The sequence below is a fragment of the Cebidichthys violaceus genome, unplaced genomic scaffold, assembly GCF_023349555.1.
Source record: "Cebidichthys violaceus isolate CVI_PGR_0920_01 unplaced genomic scaffold, fCebVio1.0.p SCAF_13, whole genome shotgun sequence".
Taxonomy (NCBI): Eukaryota; Metazoa; Chordata; class Actinopteri; order Perciformes; family Stichaeidae; genus Cebidichthys; species Cebidichthys violaceus.
The window spans coordinates 11,575,360-11,589,799 of NW_027176296.1; the positions used below are offsets into that span (position 1 = coordinate 11,575,360).

At 40.3% G+C, this 14,440-nt stretch overlaps 1 protein-coding gene across 1 annotated transcript in view; it reads right to left on the reverse strand.

Moving 5' to 3' along the window:
• The window catches only part of nlgn1 (neuroligin 1), a 429,789-nt gene extending 417,221 nt beyond the window's left edge, over window positions 1–12,568 (reverse strand). The window contains exon 1 of the mRNA XM_068707744.1: window positions 12,318–12,568. The gene's annotated coding sequence lies outside the window, so the exon portion shown is untranslated. The remainder of the gene's footprint in view (window positions 1–12,317) is intronic.
• Window positions 12,569–14,440: the final 1,872 nt, after the last annotated feature.

Sequence of the window (14,440 nt, forward strand, 5' to 3'; positions counted from 1 at the left end):
ATTTGAAAAAAGCACAGATGGAGGAGTCACAAAATGTTGTTATTTCAATAAAAATTCAACATAGACCATTTTGTAACAATTTTGTTGGGGCGGTGGGGCATGAACATTTTTCTTCCTCCAAAGTGGGCGTGACAAGTTTGAGAACCACTGGTTTAAGGCAACAAAACTACTCAGTTAGTTTAAGGTAACAAAACTACTCAGTTAGGTTTAGGAAACAAAACTACTCAGGTTTAGGAGAAGGTGTTGTTTGGGTTAAAATAACTACAGAAGTACAGTTACTGAAGAATGCTACGTTGACTTCTCGTTGTACAACAAACAGCGGCATTCTGGGTGAGGGTTTTTGATGACCCATCCACCTCCCCTCCCGACCTCTCTGTTTGGGCTGTTGCAGCCTGGTTCATAATTACGTGGAATACATATAATTTGATTTTGTTGTGTAAGAACTTCATAGGTTTAGCTACTAATGCTGGATGAGAACAGCCAGAACTGTCTAACCTGACCCAGCCACTAAAGAGCAGACTGAGACCCCCTCCCTCATGTCTCCCCCCTCTCCTCACCTCATTCCCTCAGCAGACCAGACCTTTGTTGGAGCCCTGAGGCACTCAGAACCTAAGCTATACTTACACCTGCGCCTTTCCTGTCACCTTTTAAATAAATCGACTCTTATTTTTGGCTACCAGCTGACTCTACCTCTCTTTTGATGTGTTGTGTTTGATTCATCTCCTGCAGGGCTAGGTCCACACAATACAACATGCACACAAACACACACTCACACAGTCCATGTTCTTGGCCTAAAGCATTACGTCAAAGGACACGCACGGCACTCTAATTGTCTCATTTTAGACTTTCCTTTTACCCTAACAAACACTGTTACCAGTAAAAAACAGACTGAACTAGAGTAAAAAATAGCAGGTAACTTCAATATATCTTTTAGACTGTCGGAAAGCAAGCCAAGCTCTCCTGGTTGCCTTGTATTTATATTTAAAAAATCATCATGTCAAGAAATCATGATGCTACTGATGACCATTTAACACTCATTTATAACATAATTTGAGCATCTATGCCATTTAATGTCAATGTAATGCACTGTGATAAGTTTGAACAAATTAGATCAGACTGCTAGCTTTTACCCCCAGTGTTTTTTTTCTTCTTCAAATCAAGTAGCCTCATCTTCACTGATTCCCTTTGATTCCAGTTGCAAAGTGAATCTTCTTTAGCTCAGACTTTTTACATTGGAAGATTTATCATTAGTATTCAACTTGTCATCATCTGCCGCTACCACAGACTTGAAAAGCTATGTTTGATTTGGAAGAATAGTGTCCTTTCCCCATCATAATCATTGCTAATGGTTATTTTTATGTCAACTGACATCAATTATTCCAGTGCACCGGAGTGGCACAAAATGAGGAGGTCTAAGCAGTCACACTGAAGCACTTTAAAGAGTTTGCAAGACAAATCTGAGATGTCACTAAAAGGTTAAAAAGATAAAAAGGTATTTCTGCCAGACAAATTTATTTAGTTTATCTAGTTTAGTTTTCTGGCTCTTCTCTCATAATTGATTCTTTATTTGTGAAAAAACTTGACAGTTTTACATCGTCTACCTCTCAAAACCACAAAAATATGAAAAGATTGTGAAACTCTTTCGGTGAACTCCTTGCTCATAGACATAGCATCATGTGGTGAGCATCACAAGTAAACACTGCTTAACTTAAAAGGATCACAAGCTAAACACCACTGATAGGCTTAAAAGTCCCAAACAGATCAATATAAAATAAATACATAATTCTGAAACTGATAACTACATGAATAAATGATGTAAAATACATAAATGAAACACGTTTCTCACTTTTTAGCCAATCACATGCCTCCTGCCTCTAAAGCTAGCAGGTTCAACGACTGCTACCGAATATAGTTGGTAATTCAGTTATGAAAAGACATTATGAAGGTGACATTAGAAAAGAAAATGTGACATGAAATATGTGTCACTGGGGGAAAAAAGCTAGTATGAATTAAACACTTCAGAAAAGTGCATTTTGAGAGAAAATATAATAAAGTTAGGATTGCATGCAATAACTCTTATATTTCATCATGAGTTGAGTTCTTTTTTTTACTGAATTATTTCACATGAAGTTGGTTAATCTATTATTTAACAATTTATTTACGAGAATGTTTAATTCATAATATATTTTCCATATAACATTGAACGCTTTAAGATCCATATTAAACAGAGTTCCTGGGTGTCAGACACAGACATTTCCCTCATTCCTTTCAAAATGCATGATGACAAGTAGTGTTAAAGCGCTTTAAATGGTCGGAAGACTAGAAACAGTACAGTCCATTTACCATTTACTTGTTCCAATGGATAAGCCCTATGGTGCTCCTCTACGGCTGCTAAAAGAAAACAGAGATTTATAAGTTATAGTGTACCATTGTGTCTATCAAAGACCTCACATCCTTTTAATTCTCTCGTAAATTTTGCTTTTTCCATCGTTGTGTGTCCATGCCTATTCATATGCAGGTCCATTTCTGCTATTATTCATAGTTGACTTTTTTCTGCAATAGCAACTAAATGTACTGTATGTTTATGTCCCTGCTCACTGACAGTATCAGAGCTATGTTAGGTTGCTTCTAATGCAAAATCTCAATTTCACTTAAAGTCATTTCAGATTTCAGCACTGATCAACACTTGAGCCTCCCACATACTGCAGCTACTGCTGAGGGAAGAAAGGGCTGAAGGGAGGCTAACAGAAGGACACTAACACGTAAACAACCAACCAGATGTGCTGATTTACTGCCACCATCTACTGCAAGATTGCAAGAGTGTAACAGTGAGGGGGTCAGCCACTCTTCAATGAAGCACTGATTACAAGGCAGTGGTGTGTGCTTGTAGGCATTTTGTATATGTGTGTGTTAATGCTTCGATCTGTGTGTGTGTGTGTGTGTGTGTGTGTGTGTGTGTGTGTGTGTGTGTGTGTGTGTGTGGAAGAGGAAAGGAGGCATGGCGACCAGCAGCACATCTTTTGAATACAAATCTGCACCCAACTCTCAGCTTCATTGGCTGCAATATCACACACCCACACACACACATTTGCAAAATGCTTTCTCTGATAATTAACTTTGGCCATACCTCCCTGCCCGGTACACACACACACACACACACACACACACACACACACACACACACACACACACACAAATACACACATTCACACACATTTGATTCTTGATTCCAAAGGAAATCCTTGGCAGTGATCAATGTTGAGAGGCTTTTCCTTTTTCACTCCACTGGTCACTGGTTATTACAGTGTAACAAATCCCATTTGTTACGCACACAAACACACACACGTACCTAATTTTCTTACCTTGCATGCAGATGTGTACACATACCACACAGCACAGAGACACATGCAACCTTCTGTGCCCACACATATGCAGATACAGAACTCATTTCACATCCTTGTCAAAGTGAACAAACACTGCTGGCAGGTGCACATGCACACACACACACACAACACACACACACACACAATGCATAACTGCAGCCACTGAATCAGGGCTTCAGTGGCAGAGGGCTAATTTGATTGATAACCTTTATTTGAAAAGGTCGTCTTGAGTTCCGCTATCAATAAGCAGAACAATGTGCGGTATGAAATACCCAGCACTCGTTGCTTGTTAATTAAAGGGGAAATCCAGCAAGAGAATTTGGAGAGCTACATCAATAAAAAACTTTTCAAAAGTTAAAAGACCGCCAACACTTTTAGAAAACTGCCATTATGACCAAACTAAATTTGCTGTGGTTTTGCTTCTGCTTCAGCACACAGTGAGAATATTGTCATTAACTACACACATGTACTCAAGCTTATTTGTAAGTTATTTACTATATTGAGTCCTTAAACCTGCAAAAACTGATGCTTTTGGTCACTAGGTGGCAGCAGAAACAAGTTGTGAACACAACATTGACACATAACCTTTTATGGAGAACTTGTTAGCAAGCAGTTTTAATCCACACATCCAGCAGTAGTGCTGGGCGGTATAACGGTTCATCTGGTGTACCGGTTTTAATTTCCCGTATGATATGATATTTTCATGCACCATCATAGCCGAAACAACTGCTGTAACTCTTCTACAGGCAGCAAAATATATTGTTCACCGTATAGGATTCTATGGTCGGAGCTAACGCTAGTTGTGTATTGAGAGGGACCCCTAAGTTATGGTTATAACTTTATAACAAAACAATTAATAACCCACAACTAACTCTCTTTAACAGGGCAACACCATGGCACACAACAGTTTGTGACACATAAACAATTTGTAACACTAATAATTGTACATTGATAAAATGTACTTTAATCTCAGAGATTGTCTGAGTTTTTGTTCTCGCAAATGTATGAACTTTTAATCAAAGTGAATGTTTAAGTTTTGTTCTGGTAAATTTACGGCGACAAGAAATTCCGAGATGTTTCTAAGAATAGAACCCCATTCTCCAACTCACCGAGCACCTCAGAGAATACCACGCAGAACATCACTCAGACAAAATCAGGACGTTCTGATGTGGAATTTAAATGTCATATAGGAGCGGTCGTCCCTCTAACTTCAGATTAGTTTACGAGAATGATCACACTGGTATGATCACTTGCATCAAATAGTGAAATCTAACAATATTTACAATGAAAAGCTCTATGTTATTGTTATGTATTCATACCACGGTTATAAATAGGTAGAGTTTTGACCCCTTTCATTTCTTCATACACCATGAAGCTGAGACCAGAAATTATTGTCCTTGTGTACGTGAACCAGAAGGGTTTTTGCATGACTGCTATCTGATGTTAATGAGTCATATGACGGAAGTTAACACCAGGGAACGCCATTCATCAGAAGTGCAGAAAGCTCTCGCGTGAGTGGCAAAATGTCCACGAGTTGAGTGGTTTGGTTATATTTTTGGACACAGTGTTTACAGGACTAAACACTTCTAACTTCATGAGAGGACTCGGTGGCTTTCAGGCTCGAGAGCAGAACACCAGCTTCTGTTTAAAAAATGTTTTAGAATATTCTCTCCAGAATTGTTTGGCGCAACCACTTGAGATTTCAATACCACTGCTAAATAAATAACTGTCTGTTCTCTGTCCTTCTGGGAACCCATTACACACTGTCAAAAGAGAGTCCTTATTATGACTGTGGCTCAGTGGTAGAGCAGAGTCGTCCTTCAATCGGAGGATCGGCGGTTCGATCTCCGCTAGTCCATGTCCATGTGTCCTTGGGCAAGACACTTAACCCCAAATTGCTCCGTAGGCTGTAGGCATGGTGAATGAATGGGAATGAATGTTAATTAGCCCTTGTGGGCAGGTGTCACCTTGCATGGTAGCAATGTCATCAGTGTATGAATGGCTGAATGATGACATGTAGTGTTAAAGAGCTTTGAGTGGTCGGAAGACTAGAAAAGAGAAATACAAGTACAGTCCATTAATCATTTTATTTGCTAACTTGACTTTGACTCTGCTTTGACGGATTAAGTCAAAGGTCTTCATTTTTTTTTCAAGGTATTAAACTTCAATCCCACAACATTTTTGTCTATAGAACTGATTTAACACTACAAAACTTCAACTGAATGCTAATTTAAGATTGTAAATCCCCATAAATTATTGTGTTTCCAAGGATCTAAAATATCTGCAGTGGGGGACACAACCCTTAGCAAGCCCTCTTTATAATCTGCTTTACTTAAGCGGGTGGTATTCTAACTGCACCGCTCATAAATCACTGTAATGTGCACAAGGAAAAGAAACGACGAAGAGCAAAATAGTTTGGGCTTTCTGGACAGTGTTCACACTTAAGTGGATGCTGGATGGATGCCACAGGAGCTATGCTTGCCCTGTATCATCTGAGTCAGGTCATCTTAGTTCAGGTCTGTGTGACGCTAAGCTCTGGGTTTATTTCATCATTAGTCTACTGGGCACTGGAGGGGCACTGAAGGGGATTATCACAGAGCGGACGGAGGAGTGTGGATGAGAGTGGACGTTTATATAAATCCATTCTGTCTTCATGTGAGGTAGGGGGGGTGGGGCTGGATTTGTATGTGCACACACTGTATTTCACTGTGGACTGTGTGGTGTGAAGTGTGCACATTGCAGAGGTGTGTACCCTCCATTCGCACTGGCTGCTGATGTCACAACTATCCAACTACCACACAAGTGAGAACACAACAGAAATTTGACATTGTTTGGGCCTTTAAAGCTGCATCAATAAATACATTTATATTAACATTGGATCAAATATGTATGTGTAGTTGAAAGCAACCCTTTTGAATGATATCAGCCCATTAAATGGCCGCTATCAGTTGTTATCATTAACATTCTAATGCTTCAGACGAAACAAACTCCATCTACCACGTTGTTTTAAATGAATGGTTAACATTGTGAATTGAAACCAAACCTCATAGTTAGGTTTAGAAAAGATTGTGGTTTGGGTTAAAATAAGTGTTTTTTACATTACATACAGTGACGTCATGGCGCTGTCGGGGGAGTCAAGCAGATGGTGTAAGATAAGTTCATTTAGGCATGTGAGTTAGCGTTCACACAGCACACCGACTCATTGCTTCAGCACTCAAAGAAATACAAGAGATTATAAGTTTTGGTTGAGTGTCTGATTCTTAAATATTGGATGTAAAAAATAACTGAGGAAATACATGTGGTTGTGTAGCCCTTGCATTTAGCAGCAATGGAAGTCATGCAGCGCTAAACCACCTGTACTCATGGCATGGTGAAAAATAAAATGTGTTTCTGCAACATGGAATTTGGCCTAGGACCTGGACAGTGTTGTGTTTTAGCTGGATATAAGCTAATTGTTGCAAACAATCATCCATTCATAAGATAAAGGCTTAAAAGCATGAGAATAAATGTGCATTTAATAAATCAGTTGTCGTATGTCTTATAAATCATCCACACCACCAATAAAATGAAATTGTATAATAATAATCTCACAGCAAATTCATTATATTGGATGTCACTCTGCATGTCTCTTACTGATGATAACAAATTGACGGTTGATGTTCACATTTGTCAGTATAATAGCTTACTGATTCCATAACAGTGTACCTACAGATGCTAGAAATAATGCAGTTTCAGTTTATTCGCTGTTAATTTTCTATTAAGAGAAAAAAAAGATAAAGGCAAAAACCCTAACCGCTGAAAAGAGCATATGTATATTTATGTATTGAGATAGATTGTGCTGAAGAGGACCTGCAGATCTGTTATGAGACGTATTGAAATAAAGAGGGGGGGGGGGGGGGGGCACCTTGTTTTAGACACGTTCTGAGCTGCTGTGTGCAGTCACACTTGGCCTGAAGCCTTTATACATACACATTTAAGTCACGCTGATGACTGGAGGAGATAAATGAGGTTGATTGTGCATTCAGCCACATTTATGAGGCTTCACGCCGTTTGAGAGGGACAGTTCTGTTCCAAACAGTCTCTGCCTTGGAAAAGATAGGAAAACAGGAACATTGACATAACCTTCCTTTTATAGAAATCTCAGTGTCAGCAGACACACTGAGATAGTGAATGCACTACAAACAAGAAGGAAACAGTGAGCAGTTGATTTTGGGGAGCTTTTCATTCATATGGGATGCATTAAAAAACAACACTAAGGGTCTGCTGCTTTTAAAATGCATTTGCTGTTTGTTTGTTTTTTTATTTGAAAAAGCCTCTTTCCCAAGTCCTGCGTTAGTTTAACTGCTGTGTTTACATTGACGTTAGTTGGACGCCCTGTGTGTGGCTGACACACACTTGAGGAGGCTTCCTTGCATCGCTGTCAGACGCCGATAGGAGGACTGACCAAGCAGCCGTATTTCACACACGGGGAGGGAGAGGGGTTGGATATGTTGTTTTCAATCTTCTTCATATTGTTTCTTTAAACTTCAATTATAAACTTTATTTGATGTCGGCAGTTACAATTGTTCACAGCACAACATATTGAACTTTGACCTCTGCATTTAACCCATCCTAAACATTTAGGGGCAGTGGGCTACTAAATCATATATGATGGGGTTCCTCAGTTAAACTTGATGTTCACTGAGTTGCGCTGCCATGTCTACACTCTTTTCATCACAGCACATTTTCAGGACTTGTTTGTGTTTAATGACTCCCACTGCTTTAATTGCAACCATTTCTGTTAATAAAGATTATAAGCATTTTAGCAGTATTAGATCATTTTCTCAAGCTCATAGTGCGTCCTTAGTAAATGTGTTGGAACATCTTTTGTATTTCTTGTATGAGCTTTCTGAACTGCACTTCTTGACCTCTCCTTTGATTACAGAATGCAATGAAGAGGACAGCCAGTCAGTAATTGCATAACGAGCTGCTGCCTTAGTAAATCAGACGCTAATTGCTCGCAAATTGAAGGTGCAAATTGATTACAGTGTGCAGTGCAAATTGGAGGAACACTTCTATCTAAATCTCTGTGAGTCTGCGTGTCCATATGTATATGAGTGTGTGTGTGTGTGTGTGTGTGTGTGTGTGTGTGTGTGTGTGTGTGTGTCCTTTGCATATCTCGGGAACCTTTCATCCAATCTACTTCACGCTTGGTGGGTGTATCGTTTGGGACGCAAGAGCTGCAATGGCTGCAGCTCTTTAACAGCTGCTGGATTTACCAACGTTACAACCAAACTCTCCTTCGCCTCTCCAGAGTCAGTGAGCGATGAGTGGTTGTTGACAGCGCTGCAGGCAGCACTACTGGGTGCCAAGCTATCGGCCCACTCCCTGTATGGGCACTGCACAAGTATGTATAACTTAAGCCCAGTACAGTGTCTAGTTAATGGTGGACATACATATATATTTTCAAAACAACACATAAAAAGGTGGATTTCAGGGATAAAACTTCCAAAATGTCGTCTTAGCAAATGTCCAAACTAATGCCACATAGCTATTTTGAAGTAACTTTGTGGCCCAGGAAAATGTAAGTTGGGTGGTTGAAACTTCTTCGAAATCACACTTTCAGTTTCAAGTGGCTGTGAGTGTGCTGTACATGAAAAGTGCAGCTCAGTTCATTCAGTGTGACGCGTTTCAAGAACCCCCTCATTGAAGTAAACAAGTGGCTTTGTATAATACCAGTGGCAGATTGGGTGATCACCTGTTTTTCAAGTGTTTACCAAAATGGATAAAGTAGCGTGGTGACTCGGGGACTGTCTGTGTGTCTGAAGAGGGATACAGGAGTATCTGCTGTCCCAACAGCAGACCACAGAGCAGCTTCTTTTATCAGGCTGCCAGACTCCTCAACTCATCCTCTGCACCATCAAAAAAGACTTTTGTTTTTCTTATGAAGCATAAAGGGACTATAAATGCATTTTGTTCTTGCTACCCTGTGTTAATTAATAACAGTAAATTCACCTTGAACTTTTAAATATAGAAAGCCTTCCCAACAACTCCACACACACACGGACATGAGATTATTATCCATCTTATCAAATCTGACAAAAAAATGTATCTTTCAATAAATGATTTACTATTTTGACAGATATACTGCTATCAGATAGAACGAAACACATTGTGGTCCTTAATAGAAGGCAGAATGGCCCAGTCATCACCCACATTGGCTGAGCATACAAATACACAAGGCACATATAGAGCACTGAGAAGGAAGAAGTCTACAGACATCAAATAAAAAGCTCAGCCTGTGTGTCGGCCGTGTGCTTGCTCTCTATTCAGACTTGCAGTCTGACTGGTGGGGGAGAAAGAGACAGAAAGAGAGACAGACTGGCAGAGAGACAAAGAGAGTGTTGTCTTAATACCTGACGTAGTGAATAAATGGTGGGTAAACTATGACCTTCAGTCACCAATATAAACACACATCAACTCTGCGTTTCTTTTTGCTTTCATAAAATTATTAATTTCCTAAATGTTAGAGTCGCCCTGGAAGCAGACTTTGGCTGAGCTTAGATGGCTTTACCTCCCTCTACATCCCTGTTGTTTAGAACATGTTTTAAGGGGAAAAGCATCAAAACAAGTGCATTAGCAGTAGTGTTACCCAACCACTGGGCAAGAAAAGGTCATGAAACTGAGATTAAAAGAGCGGAGGGATTTAGGCATGTGCTGCAGTACGCTGTGAACCTGAAAGGACTCATGGTCAGACACTGTGCAAAAATCACTGTGTTCCAGCTTTTCTTTCTTAAACAAGCGTGTTATCTTAGCAATATCACACATTTCCCACTCAGAGCTGAGATTTTCCACATTAGCCAAGCTGGAACTGGCAACCTTAAAGCCACAAGCTCCTGTCTCCAACGGCTGAGCTGCTGTCTATTCTGATTCATGCTCTTGTGCTTATGATGCTGATGAAAATACTCGGCATAAGAACTGTCTGAGGAAGAGCATTGGTGGGCCTTTCACTTGGAGAATTCAAGAATATGTGATGGAGGCTGCAGTTTACACATGACAAAAGTGAAAGGGATGGTTGTGATGTTTTCAGGGTTGGTTGTATGAGGTTCTTCTCTGTAGTAAGTGTTTAACTACAGTTGATGGAGTTTGGAGAAACATACAGGAGAACCAGCGCAGGAGCAAAGTAATGTACTGCTATGGACGTATTTTAAAAGTCTATATCCGTTAATGTTCACTAGAATATTTTCACTGTAGCCTCCATCAGCCTCCCATAGCTGTAAAACTTTCAACTGTAGATATTATGACCTACCTCCCAACAGCTGCTAAAACACCCCAGTACTTTACATCAGTGATACTGAACATACTATATTTTTATGTAAATAAGGTGCCAGAGTGCATTAAAAGACTCAAAATAAACCAATAGACCTTGTTTATTAAAACAAGTGCCAGGGAATGCTTGTGATAAGTATTATCAGAGTTTGTTAGGTCCATTGTGTAGCATTTCGGGGGATTAATCGGCTGAAATGGAAAATAATATTCATAACTTGGTCACCTAACACTAAGATTTGTTGTGTTTCTGTTATAGCCCTTCATGTCTGCATGGGGAGCAGGTCCTCTTCACGGAGATGGGAAAGAAAGCCTTCGATGTTTTCTGCTCCAAACACTTTGCATAGTCTGCAGATGGAGTTTAAGTCTGGCAGAATTAAAGATGAGAAATTCTATGCTGGATGACTCAAGAGCCAGTGTCTCTGTTCTTAGTTTATGAGAAAAGACCGCTCCCAAAATATAAATATCCAAGCTTGGTGAGGTTATTTCCTCTTTCTTTTCACTCCGTTATTGCTGGCACGTGTTAAACGATTAATGGTCTGTACTTGTATTTCTCTTTTCTAGTCTTTCGACCACTCAAAGCTCTTTAACACTGCATGTCATCATCACCCAATCACACCCATTCATTCACTGATGACAGGGACTATTATGCAAGGTGCCACTTGCCCATCAGGACTATCGAACATTCATATAACATTCAAACACCACAAGAACAGCTACAGGAGCAATTTAGTGTAAAGTGTCTTGCCTCTATCACCCCATGTTGGACCTGAACGTGCAGCATTCTCATTATTTTCTAAAATCCTCATCATCAGCAGTCAGGTTGTTTGTGTGTTGCTCTGTCAGGTGATGCCTAGAATAGCTGGATATCTTCAAACTGTCTGTGATGATGAGCGTGACCATGAATGCCGCACACCTAGGATTATAAAGGAACCAACCCTCCCTTCAACAGAGAGTGTGTGTGTGTGTGTGTGTGTGTGTGTGTGTGTGTGGTAGGGATTAACTCTTTGAACTGAACTTTTTTCACCCTTGATTTTATTTGAGCTCTGACAACTAAAAAAGGCTTATTTTTGTCTTTTCTATTCATTTGTAATTTTTCTTTAATATTGTTTTATCTGCAGTCTGATTTTGTGTTGTTAGGGTTAGGGATACAACTTTAAAAATAGTGCTGATAGTTTACGATGAAGCCCCACTGAGGCTGTGCTGGACACACTGCAATTTAAATCATTCATTGCTAGGCAACACACACACACACACACACACACACACACACACACACACACACACACCCTTCTCTTCATACAATTCGTTTGCAGCCTACAAAGATGAGTTGGTGGTGCTTGTTCGTGTAACCTTCGTGCTGAATAAGCAGAGTGAACAATGAGCAGTGGGAATAAGGAGAGAGAGACATGAGACATCAGGAGCGGGGCTGGTGTCACCATGGACAGCGTCGCAGTGCCACACTGACCGCGGTTAAACGGGGTGACTGGCTCCACTTAGCTCCTGTGTCACGCGTGTGCGCGCGTGCAAACGCGTGGGCGTGTGTCCGCAGATGACACGGAGAAACAGAGAGACTTCGGGTCTCAGCCAAACACACACACACACACGACACTAAAACATTCCACCAACCTGCGCTGCGATTCCTCCTCCAGTGTCCACACAACAGCGAGGAACTAATAAAGCATCCCCATGTCGCGTATCTTTACTCCGTTAAAGAAACCGAGAGGGAGAATCAGAGGTGGATTTCTGTGTCACTGTATTCCCCTTCGACAGCCGGTAACTATCCCAGACACGGTCCTCCCGTCTGCCGTCCACCTCAGGCTAGGATCAATGTCAGGCCGAGCTGGGAAACACCTCCACCGTCCTCCTCTCAAAGTTTGAACACCGTTCCTCCCTGCCTTCATGTGCCGGCGGCTTTCGTGAGCGGACTGTCAAACGGGACTGGGGAGGGGGGGGGGCATGAGTTGCCGGTTTGCGCCCTGGTGGTGTACCACGGCGTGTGCAGGCTTTGAATCATGTCCTACGAACCGATGGGGTCTTGACCAGCTGGGTGATCCCTTTTGAGAGTTCTTTATTACACTTTTCTTTGGACTGGCTGAGCGACAGTCTCTTTACTCAGAGAGCAGTTCATTCTGAGTCACTCTTTTCTTTTATAGTCTATTGAATGCTGTCTGTAGTCATCCATAAAAAACGGGAAAATCTCAGTGTTCCCATTCTAATCAAACAAATAATTAATAACAATAAAAAAAAAATTAAGATTTTAGAGACGGTATTAAGTGGCACAACACATGGAAAACTCCTGTTTTTAGACATCCAAGACCGAGAAAGAGTTTTTCTGTTAAGGCTTTTATCACATGTGGCCCACATTGTTGTACCTATTTATTAAAATGCCCATGTGACAAGATGTATATCGGTAAAACGACACACATGCTTAAACAAAGGATTAAGAGCTCCATCAATGGAGTTAAATTTAAGTGTTTTGTTGAATCATTTGTTTTCTGCAAATTCAATTTATACCCAGAGTAAGAGCCGAACATCTCAGGTTAGTTGATAAAATATAGGAAGGCATGTGTCAGGTCCTCTAAATAACAGATTACGTCATTTGTAAAATGACCAATGATGTGTTCTTTGTTCCCGACCTTTATCCCTTTATGGTCTTTATTCTGCCTAATTGCTTGTGCCAGAGGCTCTAAAAAAATTGTAAATAAAGCCAGTGAAAGTCAGCATCCCTGTCTGGTAGACCATTCTAATACTATACTATCAGTCAGACTTTCGTTCATTTTTATCCTTGCTGTTGGGTTTTGGTAGAGTGATTTAATACATCGCATGGCTTTTGTACTTTGTCCAAATACTGTATCTCAAGTACCTGATACAGAAATGTCTAGTTTACACTGTCAAATCTGCAGTATACGTCACTGCCAGGAGATTTATTTGTTTACAGTATACTCATTGCTTTCTCTATTCTATTTTTGTGATGTGTGAGGTCAGAAGGTGGTTCTGGTCTTTCCCATTGCTGGTCGGTTCACTGTCTCTAGAAAAGCCCTAATTTGGTCCATGTCAACGGATGGAGGTTGGCTATACAATTTTTGATGATAGTTTTTAAAAATGCTTTCATTCTCTTGGGGTTCATATTTGATTTGTGACTTTATCCCTTATCTTATGGACTGTCCGCCTGTTGTTTTTGCAGTTGTTTTTCCAGAAATGGATTTGCTCTAGGCCCCACCAGTAGGATTGTTTAAGAAATCATGTTATCTTTTCTATCTCTGTGGTTAAAATCAATACTGTCTCTGGTAGAATATATAAAATCTATGCATAGAACACTTTATTTTTAGCTTTCAGTCTAAAGGACCTTCATCAGAGCATACAGGGTTCAGCTGGAATGGCCGCCTCCTGTTAACTACAGCTTTACAGTGCAGAATGTAGTACTGAGAGGTTAAAAACACTTAAAATATAAATTGGAATTCTATAACAATGACATATCTTGGGGTTTCTATAACAAAAGGTATTGATGATCTATATAAAGCCAACTATATCAAAGTGGATCAGGACATTAGGAGTGATAAGGAGAGGTGGGCTGTTCTTCCACTGGATCTCAGTTCACGGATAGATACTATGAAAATGAGCATACTTCCAAGACTTCTATTTCTTTCAGTCACTACCAATTGAGATCCCTGAGAAACAATTCAGGGCCTGGGATAAAGTTATTGTGAGGTTTATATGGAATGATGAAAGGTCAAGAATCAAATTTAAAC